This window comes from Tamandua tetradactyla, chromosome 21 (genome assembly GCF_023851605.1).
Source record: "Tamandua tetradactyla isolate mTamTet1 chromosome 21, mTamTet1.pri, whole genome shotgun sequence".
NCBI lineage: Eukaryota > Metazoa > Chordata > Mammalia > Pilosa > Myrmecophagidae > Tamandua > Tamandua tetradactyla.
Genome location: NC_135347.1, coordinates 54357178 through 54381922, shown reverse-complemented (window position 1 = coordinate 54381922; position 24745 = coordinate 54357178). Strand labels below are relative to the sequence as shown.

At 39.9% G+C, this 24745-nt stretch overlaps 1 pseudogene; it reads left to right on the top strand.

Annotated features, from left to right (window-relative positions):
- Positions 1-4137: 4137 nt before the first annotated feature.
- LOC143665222 (dihydrofolate reductase pseudogene) lies at positions 4138-4766 on the top strand (annotated as a pseudogene).
- Positions 4767-24745: the final 19979 nt, after the last annotated feature.

Genomic DNA, 24745 nt, shown 5'->3' with positions numbered 1-24745 from the left:
AAAACATATAACTATATGGCTTTTACAATGTGACTGTGTGATTGTGAAAACCTTGTGTCTGATGCTCCTTTTATCTAGGGTATGGACAGATGAGTAAAAACAATATGGATAAAAAATAAATAATAGGAGGGAGAAGGGGTCAAATAAACTGAGTAGATGGAAAAACTAGTGGTCAATAAGAGGGAGGTGTAAGGGGTACAGGATGTATGAGTTTTTCCTTTTAATTTCTTTTTCTGGAGTGATGCAAATGTTCTAAAAATGATCATGGTGATGGATACATGACTATGTGATAACATTGTGAGCCGTTGATTGTACATCATGTATGGACTGTATGTGTGTGAAGATTAATAAATATATATATATATATAAAGAATTTCGCAGGTGGGGAAGTTTAACAGTTCCATATTTTTTCTCCAGTCCCTGATGGGACTTTGCAAATGCTTTTTTATTTTTCTGCCCCAAATACTCCGGAATGTATTAGGGTATTACATTAAGCTATACAGAATAACAAAATCTCATTTCCCATTCTAGGGCTCCATATAATTAAGTTGTTTAAATAAGCTGACCAGATAGGTTGTTAGGTAGTATACTACAGAAAATTTAAATTTTGAAAAAACAGTATCTCTTACTAGTAGTCAACGTGAGGGAGAGGTAAGGGGTATGGTATGTATCAGTTTTTTCTTTTTCATTTCTTTTTCTGGAGTGACGCAAATGTTCAAAAAAATGATCATGGTGATGAGTTCACAACTATGTGATGATATTGTGAGCCATTGTATGTTTGTATGTTAAGAATATTTGTATGTTTGTATGTTGTTTTATCAATAAAAATACAAAAGAAAGAATGTATGTTAAGTTTCATGCAGAAGTTGAAGTTTTAAAATACAGATATTATCATTCTTTACCTGTATTCTGATTTACCTTGCTCCTACCCAGAACAGTTTCATTCACATCTCTAACTGATGTCTGATCTCTTTTTCAGCTTCTTTAACAATTGCTGTATTGTTGACTTTCAAAGCTGCAGAACTCTAACTTTCAGTCTTAGGTTTTACACAGGTACCCAAAGTCCCAGAGAACTAGCAGCTTTTAGGCAAAATGCACAGAATCTCAGAATTTAGAAATAACAATTAAAACTCAGGAATAAATGTGACTCCTGTAAGAGCTTACAATCTACATCCTCATATCTTCATTCTTCCGTAGCTGTACAATATTCCATCACATGTATATAGCATAGTTTTTGCCCTTCTGCTCATCAGTCGATGGACCCCTCAGCCACCTCTATTCATTGGCAATCGTGAATAATGCCACCAATAAATCAGTGTGCAAATGCTGTTCATATCCCTGCTTTCAGTTCTTCTGTACATATTCCTGGAAACAGGATTGCATGATCATATAGAACCCTATACTTAGCCTCTGGATCCGCCACACTGCCCTCCAGAGTTCCCTATCAACACTGTATAGGTATACCTTTCTTGCCACATCTTCTCCAGCACTTGTGTCTTTCTGTTTATATATTTGAATCTCCAGACTTTTTTGAAATACATTCACATACCATGTATACTATTCAAAGTAGAAAATCAGTGTCTCATAGTATACTCATTTAGTTGTGCAATCATTGTCACGCTAAATTTTAAACAATTTTCATTGCTCCCAAGAGAAAAATAGCAGATACACACACACACAGAAATCCCAAAACACCCTTTATTTCTTATCTGTTCCCCTCCTCTCCAATTATTTACCTCTACTATTGATGTTTTATTAGTAAGGTATTACTATTAAATATAATCCACCCACACAATTGGTAGTTTTCCCCATATACAAAGAAGGTTGGGAACTCTTGATTTTAATTTTGTTTATGCCTTTGCTCTTCTCATCTATCCACAAGCAAAGAATTTTGTTCCTTCACACAAAAGGATGGTGCAAAGCTGACAGACCTACAATTGAGAAAGGTGTAGGTGAAGCTGGGAAATGCTGTACCATCAACATTAGTTCATCTGGCCTCTCAAAGATTTCTTAGTTCTCTGATTTCCAGGGGAGCTGAAGGATCTGGAGAAAGGAAAAGTTGTCTATCTCCAGAAAAGATTGGGGACCCAATGTGGAAGAAAAAGAAGAAGGTTAAGTGGAATAATGACTTAGCCAGTACTCAAATGTTTAGACTGGGTCTTGGCAGAAATCTATGCCTGTCTCCTTGGTTTCCAGAATTCTAAGGCCAGGTGACAGTCACAGAACTTTAAATCTCATTGCTCTTCATTGAAGAAAGAAATAGATAAATGGGAACTCCTCAAAACTTTTTGTGCATCAAAGAATTTTGGTAAGGAAGTAAAAAGGCAGCCTAGGGGTACAAAGGTGGCCCAGTGGCAGAATTCTCACCGGCCATACCGGAGACCCGGGTTTGATTCCCAGTGCCTGCCTATGCAGAACAAAAGAAAAAGGCAGCCTACACAATGGGAGACAATATTTGGAAACAACATATCATATAAGGGTCTAATATCCAGAATATATACAGAGATTGTTCAACTTGACAACAAAAAGACAAACAACCCAATTATAAAATGGGCAAAAGACATGAACAGACACTTCTCAGAAGAGGAAATACAAATGGCTAAAAGACACATGAGAAGATGTTCAACTTCCCTGGCTATTAGGGAAATGCAAATAAAAACCACATGAGAAATTATCTCACACTCACCAGAATGACCATTATCAATAAAACAGAAAATAACAAGTGCTGGAGAAGATGTGGAGAAAGAGGCACACTTATCCACAGTTGGTGGGAATTATAAATGGTACAACTGCTGTGGAAGCAGTTTGGCAGTTCCTCAGGAAGCTAAGTATAGAATTGCTATATGATTGAGCAATATCATTGCTAGGTATCTATTCAGAGGACATGAGGGCAAGGACACAAACAGACATTTGCACACCAATGTTTATAGCAGCATTATTTACCATTGCCAAGAGATGGAAACAGCCCAAATGTTCACCAACAGATGAGTGGCTCAACAAGTTGTGATATATACATACAGTGGAATAGTACACAGCTGTAACACAGAATAAAATCATGAAGCATTAACAAAAGTGGATGGACCTTGAGGACATTATGTTGAGTGAAATTAGCTGGAAACAAAAGGACAAATACAGTATGGTCTCACTGATACAAACTAACATTAATGAGAGAACTTGGAGAATTTCAGTTAAGAATAGAGGTTATCAGGAGATAGAAATAGGGTAGAGATTGGGTAATTGGAGTTGAAGGGATACAGATTGTGCAACAGGACTGATTGTAAAAATTCAGAAGTGAATAGCACAATATTACCTGATTGTAGCACAATAATGTAAGTACACTGAATGAAGCTGAATGTGAGAATGTAGAGGGAGGAGGGCTGGGGGCACATATGAAACCAGAAGGAAAGATAGATAATAAAGGCTGAGATGGTATAATCTAAGAATGCCTAGAGTGTACAATGACAGTGACTAAATGTACAAATTTAAAAATATTTTTGCATGAGGAAGAACAAAGGAATGTAAATATTGCAGGTGTTAAAAATAGATGGTCATTCATATTTTAAAACTTTAACTTATGTGTGAGACTAAAGCAAGAAATGTTTATTTGGTATAAAATTTATATTTTGACTAGTCCATTTCCTAATTTAACTTATATGGACAGTTTAATTGAACACTATAAGTACGTGGAACCTTGAATAGGGCATAAGATTTTGTAGGTTTCTCCAGGTTAGTACAATCCCCTGATAAATCCCAGAATGACTTGAGCAATGAATAAAGAAGTATTTGCAGAGTCCCTTTGGGGGCATGGGGAGAAATGGAGAAAAATTCAACCTCCCCATTTCAAAGTTTTGAGTTACTTAATTGACTGTATGATGCTATTATCTGAAGCATATTAATGAGGAAACTGAGGCACATGGAGTGTGAAGTGGCACGCAGAGGATGATTACACAGCAAAAAAAAAAAAAAAGAAGAAGAAGAAGAAATTTTAGCAGCCACCCAAGGAATTAATAAATGTAAGCAAACTATAGAATTCAGGTTCTTTATACTGCATACTGCATACTTATAGTATGCAGTCTACAAATATAATACAAGTTGGTGGTGGCAGTTCAGGGGGGCAGACAGCTGCATGGCTTAGCCCCTCCGCTCCACCACGCAGTTGCTGTGTCCGAGAGCATGGCCATGACAAGAGCCGCGACCTGCCCTGGCCCTGCTTAGGAATGAATGCAAGTATTTCCAAAGAATGACCACAACCTCTTCAGTAGAAGGTAAACAGAATTTGATGATTATGGGTCGGAAAACTTGGTTCTTTATCCCTGAGAAGAATTGGCCTCTAAAAGACAGATTAACTTAGTTCTCAGTAGAGAACTCGAGGAACCCCCCCCCAGGGAGCACATTTTCTTGCCAAAAGTCTGGAAGATGCCTTAAAACTTGTTGAGCAGCCAGAATTAGGAAATAAAATAGTCATGGTTTGGATAATGGGAGGCAGTTCTGTTGTATAAGGAAGCCATGAGTCAGCCAGACCATCTTAGACTGCTGGTGACAAGGATCATGCAGGAATTTGAAAGAGACATATTTTTTCCAGAAATTGATGGAGAGAAATGTAAACTTCTTCCAGAATACCCAGGTGTCCAGGTGTTCTTTCTGATGTCCAAGAGGAGAAGGGCATTAAGTAAAAATTTGAAGTGTCTGAAAAGAATATGCAAGGAGGTTTTTCTGACCTAATTTGTTCCCCCTGCCCCCCCGAAAATTTCATATTTTTACATTAGGAAAAAAGACTTTTGTTAACTTTAAATCTATAGATAATTGTTTCTAAGCATGGTGATTTTAGCATTCGTGAAATATTTCTTGCTACAACTGCTTTAATGCCCATCTCTCCAGGGTCAGAGTTAGGTCCCCAGCCCCTGCCTGGGGTAGCATGTCTGTGAAGACAGCCCAAAGCTGGAGAATCCCTGGTACCATGACTTGAAACTAGGACCCATAGAGATTGGAGCTAGCCAGATTAGTCCAAAGGGCAGGAAGGGATTACAAACAGAAGAACTACAACTCATATTTTAAAATCAATTCAATCAAAGTAGGGACTGTAAATTATTCTGATCATACCATCCTTCTGAAAAATATTCTGCTCACCCACATAGGAAATTAGTGAGTTGAGAGTTCCTCCTATATCCAGCAGGGGAAGGTAGGTAGGAGACTAACTTTTTGAGGATTAAAAGAGGAGAAAAGGAGGTCTGAGACCTTTAAAAATTCTGTTTTTCATCATCAGTGAGATTCAGAGTTGTTACGTAATAGAAAAGAATAGGCTATTCTTTACAGAAAGCTCAGTCTAATAACAAGCATAATGGGTAAAATCAAAGAAATAATGAACTGAGAGTAGATATTGCTAGCAACCAAAGCCAGTTTGCTAGAAAATAAGCTAAACAACATTAAAAAAAAATGAAACACAGTATTTTTTACCTATCATGTTAGCAAAGGTTTAGATTATTATGATATCCAAGAAAATAACATTTTCAGCATTATAAATTGGTACAGTCATTTTTAAGAATAAATTAGTGTATTAGTTAGGGTTCTGTAGAGAAACAGAATCAACAGGGAACACTGGCAAATATAAAATTGATAAAAGTGTCTCACATGACCATGTGAACGCAGAGTCCAAAATCCACCGGGCAGGCTGTGAAGTCAATGATTCCGATGGAGGGTCTGGACGAACTCCACAGGAGAGGCTCACCAGCTGAAGCAGGAAGAGAGGCTGTCTCTTCTGAATCCTCCTTAAAAGGCTTCCAGTGATTAGACTGAGCATCATTCATTGCAGAAGACACTCCCCTTGGCTGATTACAAATGGAATCAGCAGTGGATGCAGCTGACGTGATCATGATCTAATTCTATGAAATGTACTCATTGCCACAGACAGGCCAGCAGTTGCCCAACCAGAAAAATGGGTAAACCACTTGGCCAAGTAGAAACATGAAGCTGATCATGACAGTCTACCCCTTCTCAACTTGGCAGCTATATATATCACCTTAACCATACCTAATTTCTAAATAAAAAATATTAAAACACATTTTTTTCTTTCACCTAACAATACTTAACTATCCTGCATATAACTGGAAACACAGTACCTCTCCAGAATACAGTACAAGTCCTTGGGTAATATTCATTCTTAAACCTGATATCTTACAACTTAAATAGTATAACAGGAACAAAACAGCATCACAGTCCTCATTTCTGTAACTGATCACGTGGTTGTAGTTCATTTTTATCACTACCTTCTTCCACTCCCCATTCCATGTTCCTTTACCCTCAGTAAGCACTTCAGCTGGCCGTGGTTCTTTGCCTGGTTGGGGGGACCCAAACCTTCATTCCTGAAGTTTCAGACCCATTGGTAGTCCTGCCTGGATTGGGCTGTTGCAGTTTTCCATTGATTTTAATCACAGGGCATGGTAGTACTAAAAGACACCCTAGGGGATCTCCTGTATTCCAAGAAAACTCTTCTTTACCTCCATTGTGTAGTTGCAGTCCTATTTCCCACTGATAGTCATGGTCAATCACTACAGACAATAATGCAATTCCCTTCCTGGCTTGTTCATCCAGGGGCATAAGCAGCCCAAAGTGACCAGGTGGCAGTCTTAGATTCCAGTTCAATGGAATCTTTACTGTTTCTCCTGCTGGAAGCATGTCCCCTTTTGGAATTAACACCTGTAGACCAGCAGAGCTCAGGGTTACAGGGACAGGAAGCAAAAATTTTCCTAGTGGATCACTAGGGGTAATAGTAAGTTGTGCCACTCCCATTTCCACCCCTTGGTTCCTGGACCCATGGATCCTAGCTATGGGAGAAACAGCACCATACAGCAGATGCTGATTCAAACCATATATAGCTTCCTAGAGAACATTACCCCAGGCTTTCAAGGTATTGCCACCTAGTTGGCACCGTCATTGAGTTTTCAAAAGGCCATTCCACCGTTCTATCAATTCAGCTGCTTCTGGATGACGGAGAACATGGTTAGACCAGAGAATTCCATGAGCCTGTGCCCATTCCTGCACTTCATTTGCTGTGAAGTGTTTTCCTTCATCAGAAGCAATGCTGTGTGGAATACTATGATGATGGATAAGGCATTCTGTAAGCCCACGGATGGTAGTTTTGGCAGAAGCATTGCATGCAGGGAAAACAAAGCCATATCCAGAGTCTGTGTCTATTTCAGTTAGAACAAATCACTGCCCATTCTATGAAGGGAGTGGTCCAATGTAATCAACTTGCCACCATGTAGCTGGCTGGTTACCTCGGGGAATGGTGCCATATCGGGGGCTGAGTGTGGGTCTCTGCTGCTGGCAGATTGGGCACTCAGCAGTGATTATAGCCAAGTCAGCCTTGGTGAATAGAAGTCCGTGTTGCTGAGCCCATGCATAACCTCCATCCCTACCACCATGAACACTTTGTTCATGAGCCCATTGAGCAATGACAGGAGATGCTGGGGAAAGAGGCTGACTGGTATCCACAGAATGGGTCATCTTATCCACTTGATTATTAAAACCTTCCTCGGCTGAAGGCACCCTCTGGTGCGCATTACATGGGACACAAATATCTTCCTGTTTTTAGCCACTCATAAAGGTCTATCCACACATTTCTTCCCCAGACCTCTTTGTCACCAACTTTCCAATTATGGTCTTTCCAAGTCCCTGACCATCTAGCCAAACCATTAGCCACAGCCCATGAGTCAGTATACAAAGGCACCTCTGGCCAGTTTTCCTTCCAAGCAAAAAGAACAACCAGGGCGCTGCTCGAAGTTCTGCCCACTGGGGAGTTTTGCCCTCACCACTGTCCTTCAAGGACACCCCAGAAAGGGGTTGCAGTGCTACAGTTGTCCACTTTTGGGTGGTACCTGCATATCGTGCTGAATCATGTGTAAACCAGGCCTGAGCTTTCTCTTCCTCTGTCAATTCACTGGAAGGAATTCCCCAAGAGGCCATAGCGCTGGTCTGGGAAAGAGTAGGTAATGCGGCAGGAGTGCAGACCATGGGTATTTGGGCCACTTCTTCATGTAACTTACTTGTGCCTTTAGGACCAGCTCTGGCCCTATCTTGTATATACCATTTCTATTTTACAATAAAGTGCATGCCCAACTTTATGGCTCAGTGGGTCAGACAACACTCAGCTCATGATACGCAACTCAGGTCTCATGGTAACTTGGTGGCCCATGGTTAAGCGTTCAGTCTCTACTAAGGTCCAGTAGTAGGCCAAAAGCTGTTTCTCAAAAAGAGAGTAGTTGTCTGCAGCAGATGGTGAGGCTTTGCTCAAAATCCTAAGGGTCTGCGTTGTGATTCTCCTACAGGGGCCTGGCAAAGGCTCCAGACAGCATTTCTATTTGCCACTGACACTTCCAGCACCATTGGATCTGTTAGATCATACGGCCCAAGTGGCAGAGCAGCTTGTACAGCAGCCTGGATCTGTCGCTGAGCCTCCTCCTGTTCAGGTCCACACTTAAAATTAGCAGCTTTTCTGGTCACTCAATAAATGGGTTAGAGTAGCACACCCAAATGAGGAATATGTTGTCGCCAAAATCCAAAGAGACAACCAGGTGTTGTGCCCCTTTTTTGGTCATAGGAGGGGCCAGATGTGGCAACTTATCCTTTACCTTAGAAGGGATATCTCGACATGCCCCACACCACTGGACATGTAGAAATTTCACTGAGGTGGAAGGCCCCTGTATTTTTGTTGGATTTATCTCCCATCCTCTGACACACAAATGCCTTACCAGTAAGTCTAGAGTAGTTGCTATTTCTTGCTCACTAGGTCCAATCAACAAGATATCATCAATATAACGGACCAGTGTGATGACTTGTGGGAGGGAGAAATGATCAAGTTCCCAGCGGACAAGATTATGACATAGGGCTGGAGAGTTGATATGCCCCTGAGGTAGGACAGTGAAAGTATATTGCTGACCTCATCAGCGGAAAGCAAACTGTTTCTGGTGGTCCTTACTAATAGCTATTGAGAAAAAAAAGCATTTGCCATATCAATAGCTGCATACCAGGTACCCAGGGGAGGTATTGACTTGCTGAAGCAATGCTACCCCATCTGGAATAGCAGGTGAAATTGGAGTTACTACCTGGTTGAGCTTATGATAATTCACTGTCATTCTCCAAGACCTGTCTGTTTTCTGCACAGACCAAATAGGCAAGTTGAATGGAGATATGGTGGGAATCACCACCCCTGCATCCTTCAAGTCCTTAAGAGTGGCAGTAATCTCTGCAATCCCTCCAGGAATCCAGTATTGCTTCTGATTTAATATTTTGCTTGGTAGGGGCAGTTCTAATGGCTTCCACTTGGCCTTTCCCACCATAATAGCCCTCATTGCATGAGTTAGAGAGCCAATGTGGGGATTCTAGCAGTTGGTCAGTATGTCTATTCCAATTATACATTCTGGAACTGGAGAAATAACTACAGAATGGGTTTGGGGGCCCACTGGACCCACTGTGAGATGGACCTGAGCTAAAACTCCATTGATCACCTGGCCTCCATAAGCCCCCACTCTGACTGGTGGACCAGAGTGATGTTTTGGGCCCCCTGGAATTAATGTCACTTCTGAATCAGTGTCTAATAATCCCTGAAATATCTGATCATTTCCTTTTCCCCAATGCAGAGTTGTGTAAAAGACCATCGGTCTCCTCGGAGAAGACCTGGAGGAAGATAACAGCATAAATTTGTGGCAGTGTAACAGGGTTCTCCCCCGAAGGGACCTGACCTCCCCTTTATTCAAGGGGCTCTGGGTCTGTAAACTGTCTCAAGTTTGGAAATTGATTAAGGGGCCGTGATTTTATGTTTTTGTAATTCAGGTTAGACTTCTGTTCACTTGACCTAGAATGCTTTTGCTTATACAGCTCGAACAAGAATTTAGTAGACTGCCCTTCTATTGTATTTCTAGGTACCCCATGATTCACTAGCCAATCCCACAAATCTCTGCGAGGCATATAATTTTGACTCCTGCTTTGACTTTGCGGTCTATTATAATAGCCACGTCTACCCTGCTTTGGCACTTAAGTGTTGCCACCTGGCTTCTGTCAAATCGGGATCTGGTCATCCCCATTGTGTTTATGGATTTCAGCTCAGGGACAGCAGTTTCTGTGGTAATATCTGACCTACAGAGAAGTGCAACTACAGAGCTCTTCAGGATTGATGGCGCTAGTCTCACAAATTTATTTCTCACTGTTCTGGTAAAGGTGCATCCTCCGGACATTCCTGGGGTGTAAGAGCAGGATTTGCATGATAAAGCCACTCTAACATTCCAATCTCTAAGCTTCTGGAGCCCCTCATCTACATTATACCGGGAAGTTCTGGCATTTCAACTTCAGGTAATGTCGGCCACCTTTGGATCCATGTTTCAACCAACCATCCAAACAAACTGTTAATACCTTTTCTAACCCCTTGAACTATAACATTGAATGCAGAATCTCTGCTTAGTGGGCCCATATCAATACATTCAGCCTGATCCAGCCTTATATTCCTCCCACCATTATCCCACACCCTTAAAATCCATTGCCACACATAATCACCTGATTTCTGTCTATATAAATTGGAAAACTCACACAGCTCTTTTGGAGTATAACGTACCTCATGGGTGATACTTTGTACCTCACCTTTAGGGGCCTGTTGGGACTTAAGTCTAGTTATAGGTCTAGAAGAAATGAGGGGTGGTGGAGTGGGTCATGAAAAGAATTAGAAATATCTTCCAAGTCATTTGCTCCAGGGCTTTTATTTGCAGTTTCTTCTGGTGAAACAGGATTAATCACTCTAGGGCTAATCCCTTCAGGAGGAGGTTGGGTGGACATCTCCTCAAGGCAGGCTGGAGGTGGGGCAGCTATGTCCTCAGGGCAGACTTTAGAGGGTTATCTAGAGAAGACTCAGCATGACCTAGGGTTTCAACCTCACCCCCGACATCATTATCAATCCATATGTCACCATCCCATTTTTCAGGGTCCCACTCCTTTCCAATCAATGCCCTCACTTTAACAGCAGACACTATGCAACACTGAGATTTCAGTTTATGTTGTAAAGTTGCTACTCTAACAATAAGATTATGAGTCTGATTTTCAGAGATCTCAAATCTATGGCTACAAGAAATAAGATTTTCCTTCAGGATACTCATAGAAATGTCTACATCTGTCAGACGGTGCTTCAGCTTCTCGTTTGAAGCCTTAAGCCCATCCCTTTCACTCCTTAATGTAGCCAGTGTATCTAACAACAACCAGGCAACATCTCTATACCTCTTATTTCCACAAAACTCTGTAAAGGTGTCAAAAACATTATCCCCCAATGCCTGGCTTCAGCCAAGCGAAGCATTAGGAGAATCAAATGGTGATATTTTGACTATCTCTTTTGCCAACTCACTCCATGGATGGGAGTGTCATTCTGATTATAGGAATCAGAGTCCTTAGTGCCTTTGAGTCCAGTCAGAGTAGAAAACCATTCATAAAAACCCATTTTTAAGATTCGGTTTCTTCAGAACCACTCCTGGTACCAAGATGTATTAGTTAGGGTTCTCTAGGGAAACAGAATCAACAGGGAACATTGGCAAATATAAAATTTATAAAAATGCCTCATATGACCGCAGGAACACAGAGTCCAAAATCCACAGGGCAGGCTGTGAAGCCGATGATTCTGATGGAGGGTCTGGACGAACTACACTGGAGAGGCTTGCCGCCTGTTCTAGTTTGCTAGCTGCCGGAATACAACACATCAGAGATGGATTGGCTTTTAATAAAAGGGGATTTATTTTGTTGGTTCTTCAGAGGAAAGGCCGCTAACTTTCCACCGAGGTTCTTTCTTATGTGGAAGGCACAGGATGGTCTCTGTTGGTCTTCTCTCCAAGCCCCTGAGTTCCAACAACTTTCCCCAGGGTGACTTCTTTCTGCATCTCCAAAGGCCTGGGCTGAGCAGGAAGTGCTGAGATGAGGAATGCTGAGCTGATTAGCTTTGCTACATTGTAATCTCTCATTTAAACACCAGCCAATTAAGTCAAACGACATTCATTGCAGCAGACATGCTTCCTAGCCCACTGCAGATGCAATTAGCAACAGATGAGGTTCACGTACCATTAGCTTCTGTCCACAGCAACAAGACTAGGTATGCTCACCTGGCCAAGTTGACAACTGAATCTAACTAACACACCACCCGAAGCAGGAAGAGAGCCTGTCTCTTCTGAATCCTCCTTAAAAGGGTCCCAGTGATTAGACTGAGCATCACTCATTGCAGAAGACACTCCCCTTGGCTATTTACAAATGAAATCAGCCATGATGCAGCTGATGTGATCATGATTTAATTTTATGAAATGTCCTCTTTGCAACAGACAGGCCAGCACTTTCCCAACCAAACAGGTTCTACCACTTGGCCAAGTTGACACATGAACCTGACCATGATAATTAGCAATAACAATTAAAGTTCCAAAATGTTCATATCCTTGGAACCCAGAGCTTGTATTCCTAGAAATTAATCCTAAACTAAAAAAAAAGGGCATAGAGTCTTTGTTGAAGTCTTTTAAAATAGCAGTTTGGAAATACCCTAACGTTCATCAATAAAGAAGTATCTACAAATATATCTATAGAATGTAATATTCTTTAGCAGTTAAAAGGACTGAGGTACTGAAACAGAAAAATATCAAGGATTGCTAAACAAAAGAAGCAAATTATATATGATAGCCAAATTCAAAATACATAAATAAATACATATATGAAAAAACTATGTCGCAGGCTGTTGACAGTATCAGGAGTAGGGGTATTATTTTTCTCATTGGATATTTCTATCATAATTAGATTTTGTGTAACTTTATGATGTTTATTTTCATGAACAAACTGCTGAAGATAAGAAATTGAGCCCATTATGTTCAGCAGTAAAATTAAGATGCATAACATCCAGAGTATAAAGGAATTTCCTTAAATCTTCCATAGACGGTGAAAAAAAAAATAGATCAAAGGAATCAGTCCTTTATATTATTTATGAAATCATGACAGTAGTAAAAAATATAAAGGCACAAAAAAAGTTTATCTCATGGAAATGGGTGAATTTCTTGTCAAGTGATTCCATAGTCCCCAAATAATAAAGACTTAGAGAAGGTTGATGCTACAATGATACATATCCTCAAATCAGGATTTAAGTGTGTTGAGGAGGAAATTGGCATTTGTTCTTGTTATGAGATATTCTTGGGACAATCATGTAGCATTAGCCCAATATCACTGATGCAGTAACAGTTTTTCCTTCTTAGGAGAAGCAGATGAAATTAATAGAGGGTGACAACATATTTATTGTTCTTTGGCCAAGTATTACCAAGGTCTCTGGGCTTCTTCCCCCAAGACAGGTTGTGTTAAGAAATCCCTTGCCTGAAGCCTCTTTGTTTAGAAGTCCTGCTTGACTGATCTTTTATATTGCCTCCATAAATAAATTGGGCAGAAACTTCTCCCCTTGCAATTGTACTCCCAAGTACAATTTCTGCACCAGGGAAGGTGAGAAAGAAGTCAGAACTCCCTATTATTATAAGAATAGCCACTTGGCTGTCCACTTAGGGGCTTTGGCCAAGTACTGAAGTCCAGTGCTGTTTGATACTGAAGGCAAGGTAGATAATATTGGATATTTCTTGGCACTATGTTATGAATAAAGGGAGAGAGGAAACCCTTTGGCCAGTATCTTTTTTGAGGTCCTGCAACCATCTCATGGAAATCAGAAGAGTTAACGTGCTGTTTTGCTCAGTGAAAAGAGGCATTGCTAACCATGGCAGCCTCTAAAATAACCGTGTGTTTTGAGTGGCATTTAGTACTCAATAGGCACTTAATAAATATTCACTAATAACATTAGGCCACTCAGAACCAAAGAGGAAGGTAAGGCCATTTTTTTGGTTGTTTTATATGTGGGTAATTGATAAAAATAATTGCAAAGCTTTGAATGTTTAGCAGTGATTAGCTAAAGCCATCACCTCCAAGCCCTACCCACTTTGATAAACTCATTCCCATGAAAATACTCAGAACCTGAGGAACAGCAGGGAAAGAAGCCAATAAAAGCAGCTCAAAGAGTTTTACATTATCTCCATAAGCTTTCTAATCTAGCCATTTTGAATGATCTATGTAAATTAATTACACTTTTTAATTAGGTGATCTTTTAGCTTGCATATTGAAGTTTACCACTAATTATGGCATGGCAGGAGGTCACTTGATTGGTATGGGAAACAAGAGGCCTTTATTTCATTGAACTGAAACACTGAACAGTTGATGCTTAAGGAGGAAAAAAAACTGCAAAATATATGCCGGTTCTCAAAATTCAGACTGCTCTGCCCTTGTTCATTTTTTCTCCTGACTCAAATCCCCTTCTATGGCTCACTGGGGGGTTTTCTTTATAAATATCAGAATCACTTCTAAACACCCACTGACTCAAAACTATTATAATGGAGCAGCTCAAAAGCCTGAATTTTGCATCCCTAATGCTAGGGGGAGAAAACTTACCCTTTTGATATTAGTCACATTAAATGCCATTTAATTGCCAGTGCAGCTGTTTCCAGATGTGACTTTATTTTGTTTCTGCCAGACAGTCTGTGATATTCATTAGCTTCATCATTAAAAAAAGAAAAAAAGAAAAAAAAAGAAACTTGTGCTATACTTCATGGCAAGCAGGATAAAATATTCGTTAATTAAAAATATATACTGATCATTGTAGTGAACAGACTGTGTTTAATATCTTTAAAATATTTCTGAATGACATTTTATGGCCCTTTCCCCTTATCTAATCTTGCTTTGTCCAGCAGGATCCCAAATTTCCCCTCTTTTTTCCACATTTTAGTGACCCGAGCTGTGCAATAGGGAATCAGTGGGTGGGGAGTTATGCAAGAAGCATTTGCTGATTTAATGCAATCTTTAGAAAAATCAGGATTGCTAATTAAAAACTACAGAGTGAATAAAAGCCCTGACCCAGAGGAGTTCTATCTGCCACTCAGATGGGCCCTCATTTTCATGCCAGCTCAATCATCACAATCTTGGGAGCTCAGTTAATAGACTGCCGGTCACGTTCCCTCCTGAGCCAAGCACTGTGCGTCTGTGAGATGACCTGCCCACTTCCCCAAAGGGGAAAGGGTGTATTATTCCAGGGTCTTCATTCAGCTTCAAAAGCAGCATCTTCAAATCACGTCAAACAGGCGGTAGGAAGGGCACTAGCTTGGACATCCATCAGGAGGCTTGGGCTCCAGGCCTGGTTTTCCCAGCAAAGAGCTGGATGACTGACCAGCCCTCACTTTCCTGGTGGCTTCTACTTTGCTCATCTGTGAAATGAGGGACTCATTGGTACCCCTGCTCTGTAAACTTCCTTCCACTTCTAAGAGGTTGTAAATCTGCCAAAGTTTTTATCACATTCAATTCCTCGTGTTTTCGTCTACATGGATGGTAAGCTCTTAGAAGGCAGGAATCAGATTCAATTTGCTTTCCTGATCCCCAGCACCTAAAGACTGAGCATTGTAAACATGCAAGGAATATCTGTTGAATTAATGGAACTGAAAATCAAAACTATGGAGTAATACATTTTTTTTTAACAAGCGTGGTAGTGGTCGTCATCACAGATAACATTTTTTTGAGCACATGCTATAAGCTAGACTTTGTGCTAAATGTTTTATATGGTTTGTCTCATTTAATTGAAGGAGACAAGATCATATTTCCTTTCTCCTTCTGTGGCAAACACTGTTAAATACCTACCTAATATCCATTCACATCTTTGTTCTTACTAATAAAAAACTTCAATTTTGTCTGGGGCAGCAACATAGTCAGTGAAAAATAACTATCTCCTCTAAGCATCCTTGCTGCTTGGTGGCAAATCATATGCCCCTGTTCTGGCCAATGAGAGGTAAGCAGAAATCCACTGGGTGGGACGTCTACAAAAGCTGTTATTTCCTAGGTTAAAAAGGCACTGTCAGTTGGAATTTGCTTTTTGCCATTCCACTTTCTCTTACTTCTTTTTTTATGTTTTTTTGTTTTTTGTCTGTTATTTTTATTAGAAATTAGGGAGATATATGGTATTATTTGACTCTCATCTTTCTGGATTTTACAGTGTCAAGAGATCTTTAGAGTTAAAGAAAACAAAAATTTATTTAATTAGCAGGATAATTAGTTTCTCCTTAGCTTTCAAGAATGGCGCTCTGAGAGGACTTAGATTTAATATATAGTTTTATAATCTTCCCCCTTGCTTAGCTTGTTTCATGAAGTAAAAGCTAATAAATCTTACATGTAGTTGCAACTGAGGGATGTGTCATATGGAAGGAAATTAGGGAAATGATACTCTGGAGTCTTTCTATAATAGTGCCAGACCACCTGCATCAAAACCCCTGGTAAATGGTATTCCAAGCCCCAACCATCAGCATCCCTGTAAACTCTAAAGAATACCCAGGGCTCTATCTAAGACTCTATAATTATGTTTTTGGGGTTTTTTTTTAGCATTTTTTTTTATTAATTAAAGAAAAAAAGAAATTAACACAACATTTAGAAATCATTCGATTCTACATATGCAATCAGTAATTCTTAACATCATCACATAGATGCATGATCATCATTTCTTAGTACATTTGCATCGATTTAGGAAAAGAACTAGCAAAACAACAGAAAAAGATATAGAATGTTAATATAGAGAAAAAAATAAAAATAATAATAATAGTAAAAAAAAGACACAAACAAACAAACAAACAGACAAAAAAAAAAACCCTATAGCTCAGATGCAGCTTCATTCAGTGTTTTAACGTGATTACTTTACAATTAGGTATTATTGTGCTGTCCATTTTTGAGTTTTTGTATCTAGTCCTGCTGCACAGTCTGTATCCCTTCAGCTCCAATTACTCATTATCTTACCCTGTTTCTAATTCCTGCTGGTTTCTGTTACCAATGACATATTCCAAGTTTATTCTCGAATGTCGGTTCACATCAGTGGGACCACACAGTATTTGTCCTTTAGTTTTTGGCTAGACTCACTCAGCATAATGTTCTCTAGGTCCATCCATGTTATTACATGCTTCATAAGTTTATTCTGTCTTAAAGCTGCATAATATTCCATCGTATGTATATACCACAGTTTGTTTAGCCACTCGTCTGTTGATGGACATTTTGGCTGTTTCCATCTCTTTGCAATTGTAAATAACGCTGCTATAAACATTGGTGTGCAAATGTCCGTTTGTGTCTTAGCCCTTAAGTCCTTTGAGTAGATACCTAGCAATGGTATTGCTGGGTCATATGGCAATTCTATATTCAGTTTTTTGAGGAACTGCCAAACTGCCTTCAACAGTGGTTGCACCATTTGACATTCCCACCAACAGTGGATAAGTGTGCCTCTTTCTCTGCATCCTCTCCAGCACTTGTCATTTTCTGTTTTGTTGATAATGGCCTTTCTGGTGGGTGTGAGATGATATCTCATTGTGGTTTTGATTTGCATTTCTCTAATGGCCAGGGACATTGAGCATCTCTTCATGTGCCTTTTGGCCATTTGTATTTCCTTTTCTGAGAGGTGTCTGTTCAAGTCTTCTTCCCATTTTGTAATTGGGTTGACTGTCTTTTTGTTGTTGAGTTGGACAATCTCTTTATAAATTCTGGATACTAGACCTTTATCTGATATGTCGTTTCCAAATATTGTCTCCCAATGTGTAGGCTGTCTTTCTACTTTCTTGATGAAGTTCTTTGATGCACAGAAGTGTTTAATTTTGAGGAGCTCCCATTTATTTATTTCCTTCTTCAGTGCTCTTGCTTTAGGTTTAAGGTCCATAAAACCGCCTCCAATTGTAAGTTTCATAAGGCATCTCCCTACATTTTCCTCTAACTGTTTTATGGTCTTAGACCTAATGTTTAGATCTTTGATCCATTTTGAGTTAACTTTTGTATAGGGTGTGAGATATGGGTCTTCTTTCATTCTTTTGCATATGGATATCCAGTTCTCTAGGCACCATTTATTGAAGAGACTGTTCTGTCCCAGGTGAGTTGGCTTGACTGCCTTATCAAAGATCAAATGTCCATAGATGAGAGGGTCTATATCTGAGCACTCTATTCGATTCCATTGGTCGATATATCTATCTTTATGCCAATACCATGCTGTTTTGACCACTGCGGCTTCATAATATGCCTTAAAGTCCGGCAGCGTGAGACCTCCAGCTTCGTTTTTTTTCCTCAAGATGTTTTTAGCAATTCGGGGCACCCTGCCCTTCCAGATAAATTTGCTTATTGGTTTTTCTATTTCTGAAAAGTAAGTTGTTGGGATTTTGATTGGTATTGCGTTGAATCTGTAAATCAATTTAGGTAGGATTGACATCTTAACTATATTTAGTCTTCCAATCCATGAACACGGTATGCCCTTCCATCTATTTAGGTCTTCTGTGATTTCTTTTAACAGTTTTTTGTAGTTTTCTTTGTATAGGTCTTTTGTCTCTTTAGTTAAATTTATTCCTAGGTATTTTATTCTTTTAGTTGCAATTGTAAGTGGGATTTGTTTCTTGATTTCCCCCTCAGTTTGTTCATTGCTAGTGTATAGAAATGCTACAGATTTTTTAATGTTGATCTTGTAACCTACTACTTTGCTATACTCATTTATTAGCTCTAGTAGTTTTGTTGTGGATTTTTCCGGGTTTTTGACGTATAGTATCATATTGTCTGCAAACAGTGATAATTTTACTTCTTCCTTTCCAATTTTGATGCCTTGTATTTCTTTTTCTTGTCTGATTGTTCTGGCTAGAACCTCCAACACGATGTTGAATAATAGTGCTGATAATGGACATCCTTGTCTTGTCCTGATCTTAGGGGGAAAGTTTTCAATTTTTCCCCATTGAGGATGATATTAGCTGTGGGTTTTTCATATATTCCCTCTATTATTTTAAGGAAGTTGCCTTGTATTCCTATCTTTTGAAGTGTTTTCAACAGGAAAGGATGTTGAATCTTGTCAAATGCCTTCTCTGCATCAATTGAGATGATCATGTGATTTTTCTGCTTTGATTTGTTGATATGGTGTATTACATTAATTAATTTCCTTATGTTGAACCATCCTTGCATGCCTGGGATGAATCCTATTTGGTCATGATGTATAATTCTTTAACGTGTTGTTGGATGTGATTTGCTAGAATTTTGTTGAGGATTTTTGCATCTATATTCATTATAGAGATTGGCCTGTAGTTTTCTTTTTTTGTAATATCTTTGCCTGGTTTTGGTATGAGGGTGATGTTGGCTTCATAGAATGAATTAGGTAGCTTTCCCTCTGCTTTGATTTTTTTGAAGAGTTTGAGGAGAGTTGGTACTAATTCTTTCTGGAATGTTTGATAAAATTCACATGTGAAGCCGTCTGGTCCTGGACTTGTCTTTTTAGGAAGTTTTTTAATGACTGATTCAATTTCTTTACTTGTGATTGGTTTGTTGAGGTCATCTATGTCTTCTTGAGTCAAAGTTGGTTGTTCATGTCTTTCCAGGAACCCGTCCATTTCATCTAAATTGTTGTATTTATTAGCGTAAAGTTGTTCATAGTATCCTGTTATTACCTCCTTTATTTCTGTGAGGTCAGTGGTTATGTCTCCTCTTCCATTTCTGATCTTATTTATTTGCATCCTCTCTCTTCTTCTTTTTGTCAATCTTGCAAAGGGCCCATCAATCTTATTGATGTTCTCATAGAACCAACTCTTGTCTTATTGATTTTCTCTATTGTTTTCATGTTCTCGATTTCATTTATTTCTGCTCTAATCTTTGTTATTTCTTTCCTTTTGCTTGCTTTGGGGTTAGTTTGCTGTTCTTTCTCCAGTTCTTCCAAGTGGACAGTTAATTCCTGAATTTTTGCCTTTTCTTCTTTTCTGATATAGGCATTTAGGGCAATAAATTTCCCTCTTAGCACTGCCTTTGCTGCGTCCCATAGGTTTTGATATGTTGTGTTTTCATTTTCATTTGCCTCGAGGTATTGACTAATTTCTCTTGCAATTTCTTCTTTGACCCACTTGTTGTTTAAGAGTGTGTTGTTGAGCCTCCACGTATTTGTGAATTTTCTGGCACTCTGCCTATTATTGATTTCCAACTTCATTCCTTTATGATCTGAGAAAGTGTTGTGTATGATTTCAATCTTTTTAAATTTGTTAAGACTTGCTTTGTGACCCAGCATATGGTCTATCTTTGAGAATGATCCATAAGCACTTGAGCAAAAGGTGTATTCTGCTGTTGTGGGGTGTAATGTCCTATAAATGTCTGTTAAGTCTAGCTCATTTATTGTAATATTCAAATTCTCTGTTTCTTTATTGATCCTCTGTCTAGATGTTCTGTCCATTGATGAGAGTGGTGAATTGAAGTCTCCAACTATTATGGTAGATGTGTCTATTTCCCTTTTCAGTAATTGCAATGTATTCCTCACGTATTTTGGGGCATTCTGATTCGGTGTGTAAATATTTATGATTGTTAAGTCTTCTTGTTTAATTGTTCCTTTTATTAGTAGATAGTACCCTTCTTTGTCTCTTTTAACTGTTTTACATTTGAAGTCTAATTTGTTGGATATTAGTATAGCTACTCCTGCTCTTTTCTGGTTGTTATTTGCATGAAATATCTTTTCCCAACCTTTCACTTTCAACCTATGTTTATCTTTGGGTCTAAGATGTGTTTCCTGTAGACAGCATATAGAAGGATCCTGTTTTTTAATCCATTCTGCCAGTTTATGTCTTTTGATTGGGGAATTCAGTCCATTAACATTTAGTGTTATTAGTGTTTGGATAATATTTTCCTCTATCATTTTGCCTTTTGTATTATATATATCATATCTGATTTTCCTTCTTTCTACACTCTTCTCCATACCTCTCTCTTCTGTCTTTTCGTATCTGACTCTAGTGCTCCCTTTAGTATTTCTTGCAGAGCTGGTCTCTTGGTCACAAATTCTCTCAGTGACTTTTTGTCTGAGAATGTTTTAATTTCTCCCTCATTTTTGAAGGACAATTTTGCTGGATATAGGAGTCTTGGTTGGCAGTTTTTCTCTTTTAGTAATTTAAATATATCATCCCACTGTCTTCTCGCCTCCATGGTTTCTGCTGAGAAATCTACACATTGGGTCTTATTGGGTTTCCCTTGTATGTGATGGATTGTTTTTCTCTTGCTGCTTTCAAGATCCTCTCTTTCTCTTTGACCTCTGACATTCCAACTAGTAAGTGTCTTGGAGAACGCCTATTTGGGTCTGTTCTCTTTGGGGTGCGCTGCACTTCTTGGATCTGTAATTTTAGGTCTTTCATAAGAGTTGGGAAATTTTCAGTGATAATTTCTTCCATTAGTTTTTCTCCTCCTTTTCCCTTCTCTTCTCCTTCTGGGACACCCACAACACGTATATTTGTGCGCTTCATATTGTCCTTGAGTTCCCTGATACCCTGTTCAAATTTTTCCATTCTTTTCCCTATAGTTTCTGTTTCTTTTTGGAATTCAGATGTTCCATCCTCCATTTCACTAATTCTAGCTTCTGTCTCTTTAAATCTACCATTGTAGGTATCCATTGTTTTTTCCAGCTTTTCTACTTTGTCCTTCACTCCCATAAGTTCTGTGATTTGTTTTTTCAGTTTTTCTATTTCTTCTTTTTGTCCAGCCCATGTCTTCTTCATGTCCTCCCTCAATTTATCGATTCAGTTTTTGAAGAGTTTTTCCATTTCTGTTCGTATATTCAGCATTAGTTGTCTCAGTTCCTGTATCTCATTTGAACTATTGGTTTGTTCCTTTGACTGGGCCATATTTTCAATTTCCTGAGCATGATCCGTTATCTTCTGCTGGCGTCTGGGCATTTAATCAGATTTCCCTGGGATAAGACCCCGCAGGTTGGAAGATTTTTCTGTGAAATCTCTGGGCTCTGTTTTTCTTATCCTGCCCAGTAGGTGGTGCTCGTGGCGCTCATCTCTCTGCGGGTCCCACCAGTAAAAGATGCTGTGGCCCCTTTAACTTTGGAAAACTCTCGCTGTAGGGGGGGTCGCCAGCCGAAGCGGCTTGGGGGAGTGCCAGTCCGAATCTTCCAGCCGGCCCGGGGATCTGCGCGTGGGGAGGGTTGCCGGCCTCCGCGGCTTGCAGGAACGCCTGTCCAATTTCCCAGCTGGCTCGGGGCGCCAAGTGTGGTGGGGGGGTGCCAGACGCCGCGGCTTGGGGAAGTGTCTATCCACCGTTCCCAGCTGGACTGGGAAGCCACGTATTTGGAAGGGACCCCGGTCACCGTTCTCCGTGGCTTGGGGATCTCCGATCCAATTCTCCCAGCTGGTCCGGGGGGCTGTGCGTGGGGGTGGTGCCAGCTGCCGCAGCTTGAGGGGACCGCCTGTCCAATTCTCCCAGCCGGCCCGGGACGGAGGAAGGGAGGGACTCCGGCCGCCTGCCGCCCCGGCCCGGGGAAGCCCGCGCCCCTCAGAGATCTCACCGGAGCAGGTTCTCCCAGCCAGTCAGCTGTTCCAGAATGGGGTACGCTGTCTTCTTGGTTTCTGTCGTGGCTCCGGGAGCTGTTCTGAATCATTTCTACTTCTCTAGTAGCTGTTCTGGAGGAGGAACTAAGACCCGCACGTCTTACTAAGCCGCCATCTTCTCTGGAAGTCCCACTTTCTCTTACTTCTTGACTGTAGGGAGGTGGATCAGTCATCTTGCTACCATGAGGAAAAAGGCCACATGCAAAGGATGGTAGAACAGCAAATACTATGGAGCCTGGATCCTTGGTGACTTCCCTGAGTTGTGGCATTGGCCCTATACTGCACCTCCGAACTACTGATTATATGAGAAAGCCAAACTTCCTCTGCCTTGTCTACATTCTACCACAAGGACACAACAATGAATATTTTCCTGAACACAGAGCATACCTGACTTTTGTTTTTCTGTGCTCTGGCTACTCACCATAAGCCTTCTCATTCCTGAAATTGCCTACTTCTTCATGACTATCCATCTCTCTACTCAGCCTTTGTTTGACCACTTCCAATAGCTTCGCCCATCCTCCCACACTTCATGCCAAAACTTAGAAGCTAGAACAGGAAGAAGGTACTGTCTTTATTGCACTTGCTATTCACGTTCAATCTTTAGTACTGCGCTGGGTCACTGCTATTGATCATGGATTTATTAAGTTCCTGAACTTTGAGTAATTATTGCCTATCTTAACTTCTTTTATATTCTTTTACAAAAGATCTCTATAATGTTAGAAACCTAGTGATGACATAAAACACTAACAGACAATCACAAATACACATGGATTCTTTGAGTGTCAAAGCAGAATAAAAACAGGAATCATCTAGTGACCAGACTCTCTTCTAATGCCCCTTTTGATTCAGAGAGGTAAAGAAACTTATTTGAAAGTGCACAGGGAGCCAGTAAGAGTCAAGAGTATAAATAATTAACATAAGTGACTTCTCTGCTGAGCAGTCAGCAAATACAAACCACTACATTAGATGCTAAGAGTGAAAGTAGGGAGTGGGCTCAAAGATGAAGTACCCCTTAATCCTGCCCTCAAGGAAGTCACTATCTCTTAGAGGAAAAAATAAAAATCAGTAAATAACTAAAGATCAAAGTAGGAATAGGGCTTCCAGGTAAAGATGTGAAAATAGACCACATGTGTTGATCTCCTCTCTTTACTAAAACCCCATTAAGAAAATAGTAAATGATTTTTTAAAATTAACCCATAAGAACAGTGAAAACAGAAGAGATAAAAGTAGACGAAAAATTTAAGCACAGTTTTCAAGAAAGAAAGGTAGAAAAAGTAGTGGTAATTGACTTAGCATAACAGAGGATGTTATGACCTAAGTACACGCAGAGGACATGGAAAAGAGGGGGACCCTTCACCCTGAAGAGCACTGGTGGAGGGCAGGACTGCAAAGTCCCGTATCCTCTCCCATCCAACCCAGGTCAGATGAGCAGCTTTATCTTGCCATGCAACAGAAAGTTTATTCTGAAGAGAAACTGAACCTGAGACATTTTAGTTTTGGAAACCTATCAGAGAGGCCAGGAATGAGTTGGCAAGGAATTAAGTGAAAAGTAGGTACTTAACTCCCAACATCTCTTCCCAATCCCATAATTTCACCTCCCCTTCCCCCCCAACTCCTTCCCATGCCAGCAGACTGTTAGATTATTCTGAAAAACAGAAAAGTCCCAGAGAAAAAGACTTCACAAACTAAAACTTGGTGGTGGTGGTGGGATCGGGGTATCTCTCAAAGAAAAGTTCAGCTTTTTACCTGATCAACCCATAGTAAAACCCACTACTCAGCAAGCCCTGCAAGTGCACAAAGGAACTCCAGGTTGCTCTTGGGTGCCTCTTGAATACGAATGGGTAACCAAGGAGCATTAGGCACCTGAAGAAAGCTCCAAAGGGAAAAATGAAGACCAAATAAAGAGAATAAAGAAGATTGTAGGAGACTGGAACAGCACAGATAACAGAATAAAAATTTCAAGATAACCAGAATAACTAAATCGGAAAAAGGAGAAAATCCTGCATTAAAAAAAAAAAGCAAAAGATGCTATGTATAAAGAACAAAAAGAAATCAGCAAAGAGCTCTTGGAACTGAAAAACATGATATCTGAAAGAAAAAAGCTCAGTAAAAAGGTTGGAAGGTGGAATTGGTGAAATTTCCCAGAAAATAGCAAATAGAGAGATGGAAAATAGAACAAAGAATATCAATTAGAGCAGTGCTGTCCAATAGAAATATATTTCAAACCACATTTGTAACTAAAACTATTTTGGTTTTCAGCAGCCACAAAAAAAATTAACATAGACAAAATTAACTGTCAGAATCTATTCCGGTTAACC